The 22,314-nt window shown below is 43.3% G+C and overlaps 6 non-coding genes across 6 annotated transcripts; all 6 read left to right on the forward strand.

Annotated features, from left to right (window-relative positions):
- Window positions 1-974: 974 nt before the first annotated feature.
- On the forward strand, window positions 975-1,047 carry trnav-cac (transfer RNA valine (anticodon CAC)). The gene has a single exon. It is a non-coding gene; the product is annotated as a tRNA-Val (tRNA).
- A 2,674-nt stretch (window positions 1,048-3,721) lies between these two features.
- trnav-cac (transfer RNA valine (anticodon CAC)) lies at window positions 3,722-3,794 on the forward strand. Its single transcript has one exon. It is a non-coding gene; the product is annotated as a tRNA-Val (tRNA).
- Window positions 3,795-9,203: 5,409 nt separating this feature from the next.
- trnav-cac (transfer RNA valine (anticodon CAC)) lies at window positions 9,204-9,276 on the forward strand. Its single transcript has one exon. It is a non-coding gene; the product is annotated as a tRNA-Val (tRNA).
- A 2,675-nt stretch (window positions 9,277-11,951) lies between these two features.
- trnav-cac (transfer RNA valine (anticodon CAC)) lies at window positions 11,952-12,024 on the forward strand. Its single transcript has one exon. It is a non-coding gene; the product is annotated as a tRNA-Val (tRNA).
- Window positions 12,025-14,698: 2,674 nt separating this feature from the next.
- trnav-cac (transfer RNA valine (anticodon CAC)) lies at window positions 14,699-14,771 on the forward strand. The gene has a single exon. It is a non-coding gene; the product is annotated as a tRNA-Val (tRNA).
- Window positions 14,772-20,190: 5,419 nt separating this feature from the next.
- trnav-aac (transfer RNA valine (anticodon AAC)) lies at window positions 20,191-20,263 on the forward strand. Its single transcript has one exon. It is a non-coding gene; the product is annotated as a tRNA-Val (tRNA).
- The last annotated feature ends 2,051 nt before the right edge of the window (window positions 20,264-22,314 follow it).

Raw genomic sequence — 22,314 nt, forward strand, 5'->3', positions numbered from 1 at the left:
ACTCCCCCTGAATCACATGGGCTTTTACTTAGAAAATGCATAATCATTAAATGTTATCCTGCCTTCATGGGAAAACATCATTAATTGACTGATGATCTTCATTTGCACAACTAAAGAAATGTTAAATGAAGGAGAGTCCTTAATTGAATAACTTAGCTGTGCTCTGCACTTTACCTCTGAATCCATAAACCATTTTGGACACTGTGCTTTAGAAGTCTGCTTCAAAATGTTCATTGCTGGTAACATGTACATGAGACGTTGGAAACAGTGAGATAGACTGTAGTGCAAGGGACTGGTTATTGTGAAACAGCAAAGAAAATATACATTCTGGAAGAATACCATCGAAAAGAAGTGTGACCCTAACAGCCAAAAAGAAGATGAAGTGCTGAGCCCTTTTCAGCAAAAAATTATTTTCCCAAACATTTCTCTGACCGAATCTTCACAAAACCAAAATGATGCTTTTAAAGTCATTAAACCCGAATTTTCGTGCACCCGAATCTTCTGAATCAGATGTATCTCGTTGTGCCGACTGAATCCATGTCCATTTCAATATTCTGCTGACATGCACACTATTAAATGTGCCACTAACTTCTAGAATCAAAGAATAAGGGAATGGTTGCAGCCCGTCGAGCCCATGCCAACTCTCAACATGTCTCACTCCCCTGTCACTTACCCACAGCTGTGCAATTTTTTTCATTCGGATACTTATCCAAATCTGTTTTGAAAGATAAGATTGAGTCTGACTCCACCGCCCTTTAGAGAAGTGTATTCCAGATTCTAACCACTTGCTGAGGAATGGCCACTCCTGTTCCTATGTATAAAGGCAGAGAAACACGGGATCAATTCCTGCCTCACTCACAACCTTGCGAAATATAGCACCGTCATTCTATTCTCGTGGCACAAGCTCGAGAAGTGCAGTCCAGCTGTTGAGGTTAAAGCTCTGGTTATGTTCCCAACAACGTTACTGGCACAGCGTTTCAGTAGTGTAGTGGTTATCACGTTCGCCTCACACGCGAAAGGTCCCCGGTTCGAAACCGGGTGGAAACATTATGCAAACGTGTTCTATTAATGATTAGATAAAATTAAATCATTCATAATCGTGGTTCAATATTAACAGAGTGCAGTGTCTCACGATGCTGGTCCATTTGCTGATTTCTCTCTGCAGTTCTGTTCACACTCAAATTCTACACAGTGTCTCTCACTCCCTCCCGTTTCCAGCCCTGACGCTGGAGAAACCATATCTCAAAGCTGCACATTCCGTGCATTCAGGTCAGCTGTGAGAGATTATTAAAGGATCCTGCCACGCCACCACGCTTCACAACAGAAAATTAAAGCCACAAACAAACCCATCGACTAATCGCTCTTCCCCAGCTCCAGAGTGAGTGAGGGCGGGACAAGCCCTAACTTCCGCTCCCACACTCTCCAATCAGCCGCTGCCGGCGGAAAGCGGAGAATGCAGCATCAAACAGCGGTTTACCCCCCTTCACTGGGCTGCAAAATGCCACCGTTCGAGACAACGCTCCCCGTACACCAAACAGCAGCCTCATAAGATGCTTCATATCAGCTTCCTGAGTTCGAGCCCCAGCTTGCACGAACACTTCTTCACTGGAAACACCATTAATTATCTGATTGCCACGTTTTGCATCATGAAAGTAATCCTAACCGATAATTATATAATCATAGAGGTTTACAGCATGGAAGGAGTCATTTAAGCCCATCGTATCTGCACCGGCCAACAAATGTCCAGTTTTAGATGTGTCCCCCTGCATCTTATTGCATTTCATGTGCACATCTCAGAACTTGTTAAATGTGGTGAGGGTTTCTGCCTGCACCACACTTTCAGGCAGTGAGTTTGAGACCCCCACAAACATCTGCATGCAGAATGTTCACTTCAAATCCCCTTTAACCCTTACACTAATTACTTTGAAATTATGCAGCCTGGTTGTTGACCACTCCACTATGTGAAATAGACCCTTTTAATCAACAATATCTAGGCCCCTCCTTTTTATATACACCTTAATGCTGTCGCCCATCAGCCTCCTCTGTTCCAAGGAAAACAAACCCATCCTATCCAATCTGTTCTCATAGCAAAGTTGCTCCACTACCGGCAACATCTACGTAAATTTCCTCTGTACCCTCTCCAGCGTATTCACGTCCTTCCTTCAATGCGGTGACTAGAACTGCACGCAGTACTCCAGCTGTGGCCTAACCAGAATTTTATACAGTTCTAGCAAAACCCACTTGCTGTTCTGTTCCTTGCTTCTGCCAATAAATGCAACCATTCCATATAACTTCTTAACCAACTTTTCCAACTGACCAGCTACCGTCAGGGATCTGTGGACAAGCAATCCCAGTTACCTTTGTTCCTCTACACTTCTCAATGTCATACCAGTTGATGTGTATTCCCTTTCCTTGTTAGCCCTCCACAAATGCGCGATCTCTCACATCTCTGGATTAAATTCCATTTGCCACTGCTCTACCCCCTTATCAGTTGATTGATATCTTCCTGGAGTCTCCAGCTTTCTTCTTCATTATCAACCCACTGCCTATTTTAATAACACCTGAAAACTTCGTCATCATAACACCTATATTCAAGTTTAGATCATTGATAAATACCATAAAAATCAATGGATCTGGCACTGAAAACTGCGGAACCCCACTGGAAACATACTTCCAGTCACAAAAACACCCATCAAACATTACCCTTTGCTTCCTGCCTCTGAGCCAAATTTGGTTCCAATATGCCACTTCGCCCTGAATCACATGGGCATTTACTTAGAAAATGCATAATCATTAAATGTTATCCTGCCTTCATGGGAAAACATCATTAATTGACTGATGATCTTCATTTGCACAACTAAAGAAATGTTAACTGAAGGAGAGTCCTTAATTGAATAACTTAGCTGTGCTCTGCACTTTACCTCTGAATCCATAAACCATTTTGGACACTGTGCTTTAGAAGTCTGCTTCAAAATGTTCATTGCTGGTAACATGTACATGAGACGTTGGAAACAGTGAGATAGACTGTAGTGCAAGGGACTGGTTATTGTGAAACAGCAAAGAAAATATACATTCTGGAAGAATACCATCGAAAAGAAGTGTGACCCTAACAGCCAAAAAGAAGATGAAGTGCTGAGCCCTTTTCAGCAAAAAATTATTTTCCCAAACATTTCTCTGGCCGAATCTTCACAAAACCAAAATGATGCTTTTAAAGTCATTAAACCCGAATTTTCGTGCACCCGAATCTTCTGAATCAGATGCCTCTCGTTGTGCCGACTGAATCCATGTCCCTTTCAATATTCTGCTGACATGCACACTATTAAATGTGCCACTAACTTATAGAATCAAAGAATAAGGGAATGGTTCCAGCCAGTCGAGCCCATGCCAACTCTCAACATGTCTCACTCCCCTGTCACTTACCCACAGCTGTGCAATTTTTTTCATTCGGATACTTGTCCAGCTCCGTTTTGAAAGATAAGATTGAGTCTGACTCCACCGCCCTTTAGAGCAATGTATTCCAGATTCTAACTACTTGCTGAGGAATGGCCACTCCTGTTACTATGTATAAAGGCAGAGAAACACGGGATCAATTCCTGCCTCACTCACAACCTTGCGAAATATAGCACCGTCATTCTATTCTCGTGACACAAGCTCGAGAAGTGTAGTCCAGCTGTTGAGGTTAAAGCTCTGGTTATGTTCCCAACAACGTTACTGGCACAGCATTTCCGTAGTGTAGTGGTTATCACGTTCGCCTCACACGCGAAAGGTTCCCGGTTCGAAACCGGGCGTAAACATTATGCAAACGTGTTCAATTAATGATTAGATAAAATTAAATCATTCATATTTGTGGTTCAATATTAACACAGTGCAGTGTCTCACGATGCTGGTCCATTTGCTGATTTCTCTCTGCAGTTCTGTTCACACTCAAATTCTACACAGTGTCTCTCACTCCCTCCCGTTTCCAGCCCTGACGCTGGAGAAACCATATCTCAAAGCTGCACATTCCGTGCATTCAGGTCAGCTGTGAGAGATTATTAAAGGATCCTGCCACGCCACCACGCTTCACAACAGAAAATTAAAGCCACAAACAAACCCATCGACTAATCGCTCTTCCCCAGCTCCAGAGTGAGTGAGGGCGGGACAAGCCCTAACTTCCGCTCCCACACTCTCCAATCAGCCGCTGCCGGCAGAAAGCGGAGAATGCAGCATCAAACAGCGGTTTACCGCCCTTCACTGGGCTGCAAAATGCCACCGTTCGAGACAACGCTCCCCGTACACCATAAGATGCTTCATATCAGCTTGCTGAGTTCGAGCCCCAGCTTGCACGAACACTTCTTCACTGGAAACACCATTAATTATCTGATTGCCACGTTTTGCATCATGAAAGTAATCCTAACCGATAATTATATAATCATAGAGGTTTACAGCATGGAAGGAGTCATTTAAGCCCATCGTATCTGCACCGGCCAACAAATGTCCAGTTTTAGATGTGTCCCCCTGCATCTTATTGCATTTCATGTGCACATCTCAGAACTTGTTAAATGTGGTGAGGGTTTCTGCCTGCACCACACTTTCAGGCAGTGAGTTTGAGACCCCCACAAACATCTGCATGCAGAATGTTCACTTCAAATCCCCTTTAACCCTTACACTAATTACTTTGAAATTATGCAGCCTGGTTGTTGACCACTCCACTATGTGAAATAGACCCTTTTAATCAACAATATATAGGCCCCTCCTTTTTATATACACCTTAATGCTGTCGCCCATCAGCCTCCTCTGTTCCAAGGAAAACAAACCCATCCTATCCAATCTGTTCTCATAGCAAAGTTGCTCCACTCCCGGCAACATCTACGTAAATTTCCTCTGTACCCTCTCCAGCGTATTCACGTCCTTCCTTCAATGCGGTGACTAGAACTGCACGCAGTACTCCAGCTGTGGCCTAACCAGAATTTTATACAGTTCTAGCAAAACCCACTTGCTGTTCTGTTCCTTGCTTCTGCCAATAAATGCAACCATTCCATATAACTTCTTAACCAACTTTTCCAACTGACCAGCTACCTTCAGGGATCTGTGGACAAGCAATCCCAGTTACCTTTGTTCCTCTACACTTCTCAATGTCATACCAGTTGATGTGTATTCCCTTTCCTTGTTAGCCCTCCACAAATGCGCGATCTGTCACATCTCTGGATTAAATTCCATTTGCCACTGCTCTACCCCCTTATCAGTTGATTGATATCTTCCTGGAGTCTCCAGCTTTCTTCTTCATTATCAACCCACTGCCTATTTTAATAACACCTGAAAACTTCGTCATCATAACACCTATATTCAAGTTTAGATCATTGATAAATACCATAAAAATCAATGGATCTGGCACTGAAAACTGCGGAACCCCACTGGAAACATACTTCCAGTCACAAAAACACCCATCAAACATTACCCTTTGCTTCCTGCCTCTGAGCCAAATTTGGTTCCAATATGCCACTTCGCCCTGAATCACATGGGCATTTACTTAGAAAATGCATAATCATTAAATGTTATCCTGCCTTCATGGGAAAACATCATTAATTGACTGATGATCTTCATTTGCACAACTAAAGAAATGTTAACTGAAGGAGAGTCCTTAATTGAATAACTTAGCTGTGCTCTGCACTTTACCTCTGAATCCATAAACCATTTTGGACACTGTGCTTTAGAAGTCTGCTTCAAAATGTTCATTGCTGGTAACATGTACATGAGACGTTGGAAACAGTGAGATAGACTGTAGTGCAAGGGACTGGTTATTGTGAAACAGCAAAGAAAATATACATTCTGGAAGAATACCATCGAAAAGAAGTGTGACCCTAACAGCCAAAAAGAAGATGAAGTGCTGAGCCCTTTTCAGCAAAAAATTATTTTCCCAAACATTTCTCTGACCGAATCTTCACAAAACCAAAATGATGCTTTTAAAGTCATTAAACCCGAATTTTCGTGCACCCGAATCTTCTGAATCAGATGCCTCTCGTTGTGCCGACTGAATCCATGTCCCTTTCAATATTCTGCTGACATGCACACTATTAAATGTGCCACTAACTTATAGAATCAAAGAATAAGGGAATGGTTCCAGCCAGTCGAGCCCATGCCAACTCTCAACATGTCTCACTCCCCTGTCACTTACCCACAGCTGTGCAATTTTTTTCATTCGGATACTTGTCCAGCTCCGTTTTGAAAGATAAGATTGAGTCTGACTCCACCGCCCTTTAGAGCAATGTATTCCAGATTCTAACTACTTGCTGAGGAATGGCCACTCCTGTTACTATGTATAAAGGCAGAGAAACACGGGATCAATTCCTGCCTCACTCACAACCTTGCGAAATATAGCACCGTCATTCTATTCTCGTGACACAAGCTCGAGAAGTGTAGTCCAGCTGTTGAGGTTAAAGCTCTGGTTATGTTCCCAACAACGTTACTGGCACAGCATTTCCGTAGTGTAGTGGTTATCACGTTCGCCTCACACGCGAAAGGTTCCCGGTTCGAAACTGGGCGTAAACATTATGCAAACGTGTTCAATTAATGATTAGATAAAATTAAATCATTCATATTTGTGGTTCAATATTAACACAGTGCAGTGTCTCACGATGCTGGTCCATTTGCTGATTTCTCTCTGCAGTTCTGTTCACACTCAAATTCTACACAGTGTCTCTCACTCCCTCCCGTTTCCAGCCCTGACGCTGGAGAAACCATATCTCAAAGCTGCACATTCCGTGCATTCAGTTCAGCTGTGAGAGATTATTAAAGGATCCTGCCACGCCACCACGCTTCACAACAGAAAATTAAAGCCACAAACAAACCCATCGACTAATCGCTCTTCCCCAGCTCCAGAGTGAGTGAGGGCGGGACAAGCCCAAACTTCCTCTCCCACACTCTCCAATCAGCCGCTGCCGGCGGAAAGCGGAGAATGCAGCATCAAACAGCGGTTTACCGCCCTTCACTGGGCTGCAAAATGCCACCGTTCGAGACAACGCTCCCCGTACACCAAACAGCAGCCTCATAAGATGCTTCATCTCAGCTTCCTGAGTTCGAGCCCCAGCTTGCACGAACACTTCTTCACTGCAAACACCATTAATTATCTGATTGCCACGTTTTGCATCATGAAAGTAATCCTAAGCGATAATTATATAATCATAGAGGTTTACAGCATGGAAGGAGTCATTTAAGCCCATCGTATCTGCACCGGCCAACAAATGTCCAGTTTTAGGTGTGTCCCCCTGCACCTTATTGCATTTCATGTGCACATCTCAGAACTTGTTAAATGTGGTGAGGGTTTCTGCCTGCACCACACTTTCAGGCAGTGAGTTTGAGACCCCCACAAACATCTGCATGCAGAATGTTCACTTCAAATCCCCTTTAACCCTTACACTAATTACTTTTAAATTATGCAGCCTGGTTGTTGACCACTCCACTATGTGAAATAGACCCTTTTAATCAACAATATCTAGGCCCCTCCTTTTTATATACACCTTAATGCTGTCGCCCATCAGCCTTCTCAGTTCCAAGGAAAACAAACCCATCCTATCCAATCTGTCCTCATAGCAAAGTTGCTCCACTCCCGGCAACATCTACGTAAATCTCCTCTGTACCCTCTCCAGCGTATTCACGTCCTTCCTTCAATGCGGTGACTAGAACTGCACGCAGTACTCCAGCTGTGGCCTAACCAGAATTTTATACAGTTCTAGCAAAACCCACTTGCTGTTCTGTTCCTTGCTTCTGCCAATAAATGCAACCATTCCAGATGACTTCTTAACCAACTTTTCCAACTGACCAGCTACCTTCAGGGATCTGTGGACAAGCAATCCCAGTTACCTTTGTTCCTCTACACTTCTCAATGTCATACCAGTTGATGTGTATTCCCTTTCCTTGTTAGCCCTCCACAAATGCGCGATCTGTCACATCTCTGGATTAAATTCCATTTGCCACTGCTCTACCCCCTTATCAGTTGATTGATATCTTCCTGGAGTCTCCAGCTTTCTTCTTCATTATCAATCACACTGCCTATTTTAATAACACCTGAAAACTTCGTAATTATAACACCTATATTCAAGTTTAGTTCATTGATAAATACCATAAAAAGCAATGGATCTGGCACTGAAAACTGTGGAACCCCACTGGAAACATCCTTCCAGTCACAAAAACACCCATCAAACATTACCCTTTGCTTCCTGCCTCTGAACCAAATTTGGATCCAATTTGCCACTTCGCCCTGAATCGCATGTGCTTTTAGTTAGAAAATGCATAATCATTAAATGTTATCCTGCCTTCATGGGAAAACATCAATTATTGACTGATGATCTTCATTTGCACAACTAAAGAAATGTTAACTGAAGTGGAGTCCTTAATTGAATAACTTAGCTGTGCTCTGCACTTTACCTCTGAATCCATAAACCATTTTGGACACTGTGCTTTAGAAGTCTGCTTCAAAATGTTCATTGCTGGTAACATGTACATGAGACGTTCGAAACAGTGAGATAGTCTGTAGTGCAAGGGACTGCTTATTGTGAAACAGCAAAGAAAATATGCATTCTGGAATAATAACATCGAAAAGAAGTGTGGCCCTAACAGCCAAAAAGAAGATGAAGTGCTGAGCCCTTCTCAGCAAAAAATTATTTTCCCAAACATTTCTCTGACCGAATCTTCACAAAACAAAAATGATGCTTTTAAAGTCATTAAACACGAATTTTCGTGCACCCGAATCTTCTGAATCAGATGCCTCTCGTTGTGCCGACTGAATCCATGTCCCTTTCAATATTCTGCTGACATGCACACTATTAAATGTGCCACTAACTTATAAAATCGAAGAATAAGGGAATGGTTGCAGCCCGTCGAGCCCATGCCAACTCTCAACAAGTCTCACTCCCCTGTCATTTACCCACAGCTGTGCAATTTTTTTCATTCGGATATTTATCCAACTCCGTTTTGAAAGATAAGATTGAGTCTGACTCCACCGCCCTTTGGAGCAGTGTATTCCAGATTCTAACCACTTGCTGAGGAATGGCCACTCCTGTTCCTATGTATAAAGGCAGAGAAACACGGGATCAATGCCTGCCACACTCACAACCTTGCTAAATATAGCACCGTCATTCTATTCTCGTGACACAAGCTCCAGAAGTGTCGTCCAGCTGTTGAGGTTAAAGCTCTGGTTATGTTCCCAACAATGTTACTGGCACAGCGTTTCTGTAGTGTAGTGGTTATCACGTTTGCCTCACACGCGAAAGGTCCCCGGTTCGAAACCGGGCGGAAACATTATGCAAACGTGTTCAATTAATGATTGTATAAAATTAAATCATTCATATTAGTGGTTCAATATTAACAGAGTACAGTGTCTCACGATGCTGTTCCATTTGCTGATTTCTCTCTGCAGTTCTGTTCACACTCAAATTCTACACAGTGTCTCTCACTCCCTCCCGTTTCCAGCCCTGACGCTGGAGAAACCATATCTCAAAGCTGCACATTCCGTGCATTCAGGTCAGCTGTGAGAGATTATTAAAGGATCCTGCCACGCCACCACGCTTCACAACAGAAAATTAAAGCCACAAACAAACCAATCGACTAATCGCTCTTCCCCAGCTCCAGAGTGAGTGAGGGCGGGACAAGCCCTAACTTCCGCTCCCACACTCTCCAATCAACCGCTGCCGGCGGAAAGCCGAGAATGCAGCATCAAACAGCGGTTTACCGCCCTTCACTGGGCTGCAAAATGCCACCGTTCGAGACAACGCTCCCCGTACACCGAACAGCAGCCTCATAAGATGCTTCATCTCAGCTTCCTGACTTCGAGCCCCAGCTTGCACGAACACTTCTTCACTGGAAACACCATTAATTATCTGATTGCCACGTTTTGCATCATGAAAGTAATCCTTACCGATAATTATATAATCATAGAGGTTTACAGCATGGAAGGAGTCATTTAAGCCCATCGTATCTGCACCGGCCAACAAATGCCCACTTTTAGGTGTGTCCCCCTGCACCTTATTGCATTTCATGTGCACATCTCAGAACTTGTTAAATGTGGTGAGGGTTTCTGCCTGCACCACACTTTCAGGCAGTGAGTTTGAGACCCCCACAAACATCTGCATGCAGAATGTACACTTCAAATTCACTTTAACCCTTACACTAATTACTTTTAAATTATGCAGCCTGGTTGTTGACCACTCCACTATGTGAAATAGACCCTTTTACTCAACAATATCTAGGCCCCTCCTATTTTTATACACCTCAATGCTGTCGCCCATCAGGCTCCTCTGTTCCAAGGAAAACAAACCCATCCTATCCAATCTGTCCTCATAGCAAAGTTGCTCCACTCCCGGCAACATCTACGTAAATCTCCTCTGTACCCTCTCCAGCGTATTCACGTCCTTCCTTCAATGCGGTGACTAGAACTGCACGCAGTACTCCAGCTGTGGCCTAACCAGAATTTTATACAGTTCTAGCATAACCCACTTGCTGTTCTGTTCCTTGCTTCTGCCAATAAATGCAACCATTCCATATGACCTTCTTAACCAACTTTTCCAACTTTCCAGCTACCTTCAGGGATCTGTGGACAAGCAATCCCAGTTACCTTTGTTCCTCTACACTTCTCAATGTCATACCAGTTGATGTGTATTCCCTTTCCTTGTTAGCCCTCCACAAATGCGCGATCTCTCACATCTCTGGATTAAATTCCATTTGCCACTGCTCTACCCCCTTATCAGTTGATTGATATCTTCCTGGAGTCTCCAGCTTTCTTCTTCATTATCAACCCACTGCCTATTTTAATAACACCTGAAAACTTCGTCATCATAACACCTATATTCAAGTTTAGATCATTGATAAATACCATAAAAAGCAATGGATCTGGCACTGAAAACTGCGGAACCCCACTGGAAACATACTTCCAGTCACAAAAACACCCATCAAACATTACCCTTTGCTTCCTGCCTCTGAGCCAAATTTGGATCCAATATGCCACTTCGCCCTGAATCACATGGGCTTTTACTTAGAAAATGCATAATCATTAAATGTTATCCTGCCTTCATGGGAAAACATCATTAATTGACTGATGATCTTCATTTGCACAACTAAAGAAATGTTAACCGAAGGAGAGTCCTTAATTGAATAACTTAGCTGTGCTCTGCACTTTACCTCTGAATCCATAAACCATTTTGGACACTGTGCTTTAGAAGTCTGCTTCAAAATGTTCATTGCTGGTAACATGTACATGAGACGTTGGAAACAGTGAGATAGACTGTAGTGCAAGGGACTGGTTATTGTGAAACAGCAAAGAAAATATACATTCTGGAAGAATACCATCGAAAAGAAGTGTGACCCGAACAGCCAAAAAGAAGATGAAGTGCTGAGCCCCTTTCAGCAAAAAATTCTTTTCCCAAACATTTCTCTGACCGAATCTTCACAAAACAAAAATGATGCTTTTAAAGTCATTAAACCCGAATTTTCGTGCACCCGAATCTTCTGAATCAGATGCCTCTCGTTGTGCCGACTGAATCCATGTCCCTTTCAATATTCTGCTGACATGCACACTATTAAATGTGCCACTAACTTATAGAATCAAAGAATAAGGGAATGGATGCAGCCCGTCGAGCCCATGCCAACTCTCAACAAATCTCACGCCCCTGTCATTTACACACAGCTGTGCAATTTTTTTCATTCGGATACTTATCCAGCTCCGTTTTGAAAGATAAGATTGAGTCTGACTCCACCGCCCTTTAGAGCAATGTATTCCAGATTCTAACTACTTGCTGAGGAATGGCCACTCCTGTTCCTATGTATAAAGGCAGAGAAACACGGGATCAATTCCTGCCTCACTCACAACCTTGCGAAATATAGCACCGTCATTCTATTCTCGTGACACAAGCTCGAGAAGTGTAGTCCAGCTGTTGAGGTTAAAGCTCTGGTTATGTTCCCAACAACGTTACTGGCACAGCGTTTCCGTAGTGTAGTGGTTATCACGTTCGCCTCACACGCGAAAGGTCCCTGGTTCGAAACCGGGCGGAAACATTATGCAAACGTGTTCAATTAATGATTAGATAAAATTAAATCATTCATATTTGTGGTGCAATATTAACACAGTGCAGTGTCTCACGATGCTGGTCCATTTGCTGATTTCTCTCTGCAGTTCTGTTCACACTCAAATTCTACACAGTGTCTCTCACTCCCTCCCGTTTCCAGCCCTGACGCTGGAGAAACCATATCTCAAAGCTGCACATTCCGTGCATTCAGGTCAGCTGTGAGAGATTATTAAAGGATCCTGCCACGCCACCACGCTTCACAACAGAAAATTAAAGCCACAAACAAACCCATCGACTAATCGCTCTTCCACAGCTCCAGAGTGAGTGAGGGCGAGACAAGCCCTAACTTCCGCTCCCACACTCTCCAATCAGCCGCTGCCGGCGGAAAGCGGAGAATGCAGCATCAAACAACGGTTTGCCGCCCTTCACATGGCTGCAAAATGCCACCGTTCGAGACAACGCTCTCCGTACACCAAACAGCAGCCTCATAAGATGCTTCATCTCAGCTTCCTGAGTTCGAGCCCCAGCTTGCACGAACACTTCTTCACTGGAAACACCATTAATTATCTGATTGCCACGTTTTGCATCATGAAAGTAATCCTAACCGATAATTATATAATCATAGAGGTTTACAGCATGGAAGGAGTCATTGAGGCCCATCGTATCTGCACCGGCCAACAAATGTCCAGTTTTATGTGTGTCCCCCTGCACCTTATTGCATTTCATGTGCACATCTCAGAACTTGTTAAATGTGGTGAGGGTTTCTGCCTGCACCACACTTTCAGGCAGTGAGTTTGAGACCCCCACAAACATCTGCATGCAGAATGTTCACTTCAAATCCCCTTTAACCCTTACACTAATTACTTTTAAATTATGCAGCCTGGTTGTTGACCACTCCACTATGTGAAATAGACCCTTTTAATCAACAATATCTAGGCCCCTCCTTTTTATATACACCTTAATGCTGTCGCCCATCAGCCTCCTCTGTTCCAAGGAAAACAAACCCATCCTATCCAATCTGTCCTCATAGCAAAGTTGCTCCACTCCCGGCAACATCTACGTAAATCTCCTCTGTACCCTCTCCAGCGTATTCACGTCCTTCCTTCAATGCGGTGACTAGAACTGTACGCAGTACTCCAGCTGTGGCCTAACCAGAATTTTATACAGTTCTAGCAAAACCCACTTGCTGTTCTGTTCCTTGCTTCTGCCAATAAATGCAACCATTCCATATGACTTCTTAACCAACTTTTCCAACTGACCAGCTACCTTCAGGGATCTGTGGACAAGCAATCCCAGTTACCTTTGTTCCTCTACACTTCTCAATGTCATACCAGTTGATGTGTATTCCCTTTCCTTGTTAGCCCTCCACAAATGCGCGATCTCTCACGTCTCTGGATTAAATTCCATTTGCCACTGCTCTACCCCCTTATCAGTTGATTGATATCTTCCTGGAGTCTCCAGCTTTCTTCTTCATTATCAATCACACTGCCTATTTTAATAACACCTGAAAACTTCGTAATTATAACACCTATATTCAAGTTTAGTTCATTGATAAATACCATAAAAAGCAATGGATCTGGCACTGAAAACTGTGGAACCCCACTGGAAACATCCTTCCAGTCACAAAAACACCCATCAAACATTACACTTTGCTTCCTGCCTCTGAGCCAAATTTGGATCCAATTTGCCACTTCGCCCTGAATCGCATGTGCTTTTACTTAGAAAATGCATAATCATTAAATGTTATCCTGCCCTCATGGGAAAACATCATTTATTGACTGATGATCTTCATTTGCACAACTAAAGAAATGTTAACTGAAGTGGAGTCCTTAATTGAATAACTTAGCTGTGCTCTGCACTTTACCTCTGAATCCATAAACCATTTTGGACACTGTGCTTTAGAAGTCTGCTTCAAAATGTTCATTGCTGGTAACATGTACATGAGACGTTCGAAACAGTGAGATAGACTGTAGTGCAAGGGACTGCTTATTGTGAAACAGCAAAGAAAATATGCATTCTGGAATAATAACATCGAAAAGAAGTGTGGCCCTAACAGCCAAAAAGAAGATGAAGTGCTGAGCCCTTCTCAGCAAAAAATTATTTTCCCAAACATTTCTCTGACCGAATGTTCACAAAACAAAAATGATGCTTTTAAAGTCATTAAACCCGAATTTTCGTGCACCCGAATCTTCTGAATCAGATGCCTCTCGTTGTGCCGACTGAATCCATGTCCCTTTCAATATTCTGCTGACATGCACACTATTAAATGTGCCACTAACTTATAAAATCAAAGAATAAGGGAATGGTTGCAGCCCGTCGAGCCCATGCCAACTCTCAACAAGTCTCACTCCCTGTCATTTACCCACAGCTGTGCAATTTTTTTCATTCGGATATTTATCCAACTCCGTTTTGAAAGATAAGATTGAGTCTGACTCCACCGCCCTTTAGAGCAGTGTATTCCAGATTCTAACCACTTGCTGAGGAATGGCCACTCCTGTTCCTATGTATAAAGGCAGAGAAACACGTGATCAATGCCTGCCACACTCACAACCTTGCTTAATATAGCACCGTCATTCGATTCTCGTGACACAAGCTCCAGAAGTGTAGTCCAGCTGTTGAGGTTAAAGCTCTGGTTATGTTCCCAACAATGTTACTGCCACAGCGTTTCCGTAGTGTAGTGGTTATCACGTTTGCCTCACACGCGAAAGGTCCCCGGTTCGAAACCGGGCGGAAACATTATGCAAACGTGTTCAATTAATGATTGTATAAAATTAAATCATTCATATTAGTGGTTCAATATTAACAGAGTACAGTGTCTGACGATGCTGTTCCATTTGCTGATTTCTCTCTGCAGTTCTGTTCACACTCAAATTCTACACAGTGTCTCTCACTCCCTCCCGTTTCCAGCCCTGACGCTGGAGAAACCATATCTCAAAGCTGCACATTCCGTGCATTCAGGTCAGCTGTGAGAGATTATTAAAGGATCCTGCCATGCCACCACGCTTCACAACAGAAAATTAAAGCCACAAACAAACCCATCGAATAATCGCTCTTCCCCAGCTCCAGAGTGAGTGAGGGCGGGACAAGCCCTAACTTCCGCTCCCACACTCTCCAATCAGCCGCTGCCGGCGGAAAGCGGAGAATGCAGCATCAAACAGCGGTTTACCGCCCTTCACTGAGCTGCAAAATGCCACCGTTCGAGACAACGCTCCCCGTACACCGAACAGCAGCCTCATAAGATGCTTCATCTCAGCTTCCTGACTTCGAGCCCCAGCTTGCACGAACACTTCTTCACTGGAAACACCATTAATTATCTGATTGCCACGTGTTGCATCATGAAAGTAATCCTTACCGATAATTATATAATCATAGAGGTTTACAGCATGGAAGGAGTCATTTAAGCCCATCGTATCTGCACCGGCCAACAAATGCCCAGTTTTAGGTGTGTCCCCCTGCACCTTATTGCATTTCATGTGCACATCTCAGAACTTGTTAAATGTGGTGAGGGTTTCTGCCTGCACCACACTTTCAGGCAGTGAGTTTGAGACCCCCACAAACATCTGCATGCAGAATGTTCACTTCAAATCCCCTTTAACCCTTACACTAATTACTTTTAAATTATGCAGCCTGGTTGTTGACCACTCCACTATGTGAAATAGACTCTTTTACTCAACAATATCTGGGCCCCTCCTATTTTTATACACCTCAATGCTGTCGCCCATCAGGCTCCTCTGTTCCAAGGAAAACAAACCCATCCTATCCAATCTGTCCTCATAGCAAAGTTGCTCCACTCCCGGCAACATCTACGTAAATCTCCTCTGTACCCTCTCCAGCGTATTCACGTCCTTCCTTCAATGCGGTGACTAGAACTGCACGCAGTACTCCAGCTGTGGCCTAACCAGAATTTTATACAGTTCTAGCATAACCCACTTGCTGTTCTGTTCCTTGCTTCTGCCAATAAATGCAACCATTCCATATGACTTCTTAACCAACTTTTCCAACTTTCCAGCTACCTTCAGGGATCTGTGGACAAGCAATCCCAGTTACCTTTGTTCCTCTACACTTCTCAATGTCATACCAGTTGATGTGTATTCCCTTTCCTTGTTAGCCCTCCACAAATGCGCGATCTCTCACATCTCTGGATTAAATTCCATTTGCCACTGCTCTACCCCCTTATCAGTTGATTGATATCTTCCTGGAGTCTCCAGCTTTCTTCTTCATTATCAACCCACTGCCTATTTTAATAACACCTGAAAACTTCGTCATCATAACACCTATATTCAAGTTTAGATCATTGATAAATACCATAAAAAGCAATGGATCTGGCACTGAAAACTGTGGAACCCCACTGGAAACATCTTTCCAGTCACAAAAACACCCATCAAACATTACCCTTTGCTTCCTTGTCTGAGCCAAATTTGGATCCAATTTGCCACTCCGCCCTGAATCACATGGGCTTTTACTTATAAAATGCATAATCATTAAATGTTATCCTGCCTTCATAGGAAAACATCATTAATTGACTGATGATCTTCATTTGCACAACTAAAGAAATGTTAACTGAAGGAGAGTCCTTAATTGAATAACTTAGCTGTGCTCTGCACTTTACCTCTGAATCCATAAACCATTTTGGACACTGTGCTTTAGAAATCTGCTTCAAAATGTTCATTGCTGGTAACATGTACATGAGACGTTGGAAACAGTGAGATAGACTGTAGTGCAAGGGACTGGTTATTGTGAAACAGCAAAGAAAATATGCATTCTGGAATAATAACATCGAAAAGAAGTGTGGCCCTAACAGCCAAAAAGAAGATGAAGTGCTGAGCCCTTCTCAGCAAAAAATTATTTTCCCAAACATTTCTCTGACCGAATCTTCACAAAACAAAAATGATGCTTTTAAAGTCATTAAACCCGAATTTTCGTGCACCCGAATCTTCTGAATCAGATGCCTCTCGTTGTGCCGACTGAATCCATGGCCCTTTCAATATTATGCTGACATGCACACTATTAAATGTGCCACTAACTTATAAAATCAAAGAATAAGGGAATGGTTGCAGCCCGTCGAGCCCATGCCAACTCTCAACAAGTCTCACTCCCCTGTCATTTACCCACAGGTGTGGAATTTCTTTCATTCGGATACTTATCCAACTCCGTTTTGAAAGATAAGATTGAGTCTGACTCCACCGCCCTTTAGAGCAGTGTATTCCAGATTCTAACCACTTGCTGAGGAATGGCCACTCCTGTTCCTATGTATAAAGGCAGAGAAACACGGGATCAATTCCTGCCACACTCACAACCTTGCTAAATATCGCACCGTCATTCTATTCTCGTGACACAAGCTCCAGAAGTGTAGTCCAGCTGTTGAGGTTAAAGCTCTGGTTATGTTCCCAACAATATTACTGGCACAGCGTTTCCGTAGTGTAGTGGTTATCACGTTCGCCGAACGCATGAAAGTCCCCGGTTTGAAACCGGACGGAAACATTATGCAAACGTGTTCAATTAATGATTCGATAAAATTAAATCATTCATATCAGTGGTTCAATATTAACAGAGTGCAGTGTCTCACGCTGCTGTTCCATTTGCTGATTTCTCTTCACAGTTCTGTACACACTCAAATTCTACACACTGTCTCTCACTCCCTCCCGTTTCCAGCCCTGACGGTGGAGAAAACATATCTCAAAGCTGCACATTCCGTGCATTCAGTTCAGCTGTGAGAGATTATTAAAGGTTCCCACCACGCCGCCACGCATCACAGCAGAAAATTAAAGCCACAAACAAACCCATCGACTAATCGCTCTTCCCCAGCTCCAGAGTGAGTGAGGGCGGGACAAGCCCTAACTTCCGCTCCCACACTCTCCAATCAGCCGCTGCCGGCGGAAAGCGGAGAATGCAGCATCAAACAGCGTTTTACCGCCCTTCACTGGGCTGCAAAATGTCACCATTCGAGACAACGCTCCCTGTACACCGAACAGCAGCCTCATAAGATGCTTCATCTCAGCTTCCTGAGTTCGAGCCCCAGCTTGCACAAACACTTCTTCACTGGAAACACCATTAATTATCTGATTGCCATGTTTTGCATCATGAAAGTAATCCTAACCGATAATTATATAATCATAGAGGTTTACAGCATGGAAGGAGTCATTTAAGCCCATCGTATCTGCACCGGCCAACAAATGCCCAGTTTTAGGCGTGTACCCTTGCACCTTATTGCATTTCATGTGCACATCTAAGAACTTGTTAAATGTGGTGAGGGTTTCTGCCTGCACCACACTTTCAGGCAGTGAGTTTGAGACCCCCACAAACATCTGCATGCAGAATGTTCACTTCAAATCCCCTTTAACCCTTACACTGCTTACGTTTAAATTATGCAGCCTGGTTGTTGACCACTCCACTCTGTGAAATAGACCCTATTAATCAACAATATCTAGGCCCCTCCTATTTTTATACACCTCAATGCTGTCGCCCATCAGCCTCCTCTGTTCCAAGGAAAACAAACCCATCCTATCCAATCTGTCCTCATAGCAAAGTTGCTCCACTCCCGGCAACATCTACGTAAATCTCGTCTGTACCCTCTCCAGCGTATTCACGTTCTTCCTTCAATGCGGTGACCAGAACTGCACGAAGTACTCTAGCTGTGGCCTACCCAGAATTTTATACAGTTCTAGCATAACCCACTTGCTGTTCTGTTCCTTGCTTCTGCCAATAAATGCTACCATTCCATATGACTTCTTAACCAACTTTTCCAACTGGCCAGCTACCTTCAGGGATCTGTGGACAAGCAATCCCAGTTACCTTTGTTCCTCTACACTTCTCAATGTCATACCAGTTGATGTGTATTCCCTTTCCTTGTTAGCCCTCCACAAATGCGCGATCTCTCACATCTCTGGATTAAATTCCATTTGCCACTGCTCTACCCCCTTATCAGTTGATTGATATCTTCCTGGAGTCTCCAGCTTTCTTCTTCATTATCAACCGCACTGCTATTTTAATAACACCTGAAAACTTCGTAATTATAACACCTAGATTCAAGTTTAGATCATTGATAAATACCGTAAATAGCAATGGATCTGGCACTGAAAACTGCGGAACCCCACTGGAAACATCCTTCCAGTCACAAAAACACCCATCAAACATTACCCTTTGCTTCCTGCCTCTGAGCCAAATTTGGATCCAATTTGCCACTTCGCCCTGAATCACATGGGCTTTTACTTAGAAAATGCATAATCATTAAATGTTATCCTGCCTTCATGGGAAAACATCATTAATTGACTGATGATCTTCATTTGCACAACTAAAGAAATGTTAACTGAAGGAGAGTCCTTAATTGAATAACTTATCTGTGCTCTGCACTTTACCTCTGAATCCATAAACCATTTTGGACACTGTGCTTTAGAAGTCTTTTTCAAAATGTTCCTTGCTGGTAACATGTACATGGGACGTTGGAAACAGTGAGATAGACTGTAGTGCAAGGGACTGGTTATTGTGAAACAGCAAAGAAAATATACATTCTGGAAGAATACCATCGAAAAGAAGTGTGGCCCTAACAGCCAAAAAGAAGATGAAGTGCTGAGCCCTTTTCAGCAAAAAATTATTTTCCCAAACATTTCTCAGACCGAATCTTCACAAAACAAAAATGATGCTTTTAAAGTCATTAAACCCAAATTTTCGTGCACCCGAATCTTCTGAATCAGATGCCTCTCGTTGTGCCGAGTGAATCCATGTCCCTTTCAATATTCTGCTGACATGCACACTATTAAATGTGCCACTAACTTATAGAATCAAAGAATAAGGGAATGGTTGCAGCCCGTCGAGCCCATGCCAAGTCTCAACAAGTCTCACTCCCCTGTCATTTACCCACAGCTGTGCAATTTTTTACATTCGGATACTTATCCAACTCCGTTTTGAAAGATAAGATGGAGTCTGACTCCACCGCCCTTTAGAGCAGTGTAATCCAGATTCTAACCACTTGCTGAGGAATGGCCACTCCTGTTCCGATGTATAAATGCAGAGAAACACGTGATCAATTCCTGCCACACTCACAACCTTGCTAAATACAGCACCGTCATTCTATTCTCGTGACACAAGCTCCAGAAGTGTAGTCCAGCTGTTGAGGTTAAAGCTCTGGTTATGTTCCCAACAGTGTTACTTCCACAGCGTTTCCGTAGTGTAATGGTTTTCACGTTCGCCTAACATGCGAAAGGTCCCCGGTTCGAAACCGGGTGAAAACATTATGCAAACGTGTTCAATTAATGATTAGAAAAAATTAAATAATTCATATTCGTGGTTCAATATTAACAGAGTGCAGTGTCTCACGATGCTGTTCCATTTGCTGATTTCTCTCTGCAGTTCTGTACACTCTCAAATTCTACACAGTATCTCTCACTCCCTCCCGTTTCCAGCCCTGACGCTGGAGAAACCATATCTCAAAGCTGCACATTCCGTGCATTCAGGTCAGCTGTGAGAGATTATTAAAGGATCCTGCCATGCCGCCACGCTTCACAACAGAAAATTAAAGCCACAAACAAACCCATCGACTAATCACTATTCCCCAGCTCCAGAGTGAGTGAGGGCGGGACAAGCCCTAACTTCCGCTCCAACACTCTCCAATCAGCCGCTGCCGGCGGATAGCGGAAAATGCAGCATCAAACAGCGGTTTACCGCCCTTCATTGGCTGCAAAATGCCACCGTTCGAGACAACGCTCCCCGTACACCGAACAGCAGCCTCATAAGATGCTTCATCTCAGCTTCCTGAGTTCGAGCCCCAGCTTGCACGAACACTTCTTCACTGGAAACACCATTAATTATCTGATTGCCACGTTTTGCATCATGAAAGTAATCCTAACCGATAATTTCTAATCATAGAGGTTTACAGCTTGGAAGGAGTTATTTAAGCCCATCGTCTCTGCACCGGCCAACAAATGCCCAGTTTGAGGCGTGTACCCCTGCACCTTATTGCATTTCATGTGCACATCTAAGAACTTGTTAAATGTGGTGATGGTTTCTGCCTGCACCACACTTTCAGGCAGTGAGTTTGAGACCCTCACAAACATCTGCATGCAGAATGTTCACTTCAAATCCCCTTTAACCCTTACACTAATTAATTTTAAATTATGCAGCCTGGTTGTTGACCACTCCACTATGTGAAATAGACCCTTTTAATCAACAATATCTAGGCCCCTCCTATTTTTATACACCTCAATGCTGTCGCCCATCAGCCTCCTCTGTTCCAAGGAAAACAAACCCATCCTATCCAATCTGTCCTCATAGCAAAGTTACTCCACTCCCGGCAATATCTACGTAAATCTCCTCTGTACCCACTCCAGCGTATTCACGTCCTTCCTTCAATGCGGTGACTAGAACTGCACGCAGTACTCCAGCTGTGGCCTAACCAGAATTTTATACAGTTCTAGCATAACCCACTTGCTGTTCTGTTCCTTGCTTCTGCCAATAAATGCAACCATTCCATATGACTTCTTAACCAACTTTTCCAACTGGCCAGCTACCTTCAGGGATCTGTGGACAAGCAATCCAGGTTACCTTTGTTCCTCTACACTTCTCAATGTCATACCAGTTGATGTGTATTCCCTTTCCTTGTTAGCCCTCCACAAATGCGCGATCTCTCACACCTCTGGATTAAATTCCATTTGACACTTCTCTACCCGCTTATCTGTTGATTGATATCTTCCTGTAGTCTCCTGCTTTCTTCTTCATTATCAACCACACTGCCTATTTTAATAACACCTGAAAACTTCGTAATCATAACACCTATATTCAAGTTTAGATCATTGATAAATACCATAAAAAGCAATGGATCTGGCACTGAAAACTGCGGAACCCCACTGGAAGCATCCTTCCAGTCACGAAAACACCCATCAAACATTACCCTTTGCTTCCTGCCTCTGAGCCAAATTTGGATCCAATTTGCCACTTCGCCCTGAATCACATGGGCTTTTACTTAGAAAATGCATCATCATTAAATGTTATCCTGCCTTCATGGGAAAACATCATTAATTGACTGATGATCTTCATTTGCACAACTAAAGAAATGTTAACTGAAGGAGAGTCCTTAAATGAATAACTTATCTGTGCTCTGCACTTGACCTCTGAATCCATAAACCATTTTGGACACTGTGCTTTAGAAGTCTGCTTCAAAATGTTCATTGTTGGTAACATGTACATGGGACGTTGGAAACAGTGAGAAAGACTGTAGTGCAAGGGACTGGTTATTGTGAAACAGCAAAGCAAGAATACCATCGAAAAGAAGTGTGACCCTAACAGC

The sequence above is a fragment of the Pristiophorus japonicus genome, chromosome 3 (assembly GCF_044704955.1).
Source record: "Pristiophorus japonicus isolate sPriJap1 chromosome 3, sPriJap1.hap1, whole genome shotgun sequence".
Lineage (NCBI taxonomy): Eukaryota > Metazoa > Chordata > Chondrichthyes > Pristiophoridae > Pristiophorus > Pristiophorus japonicus.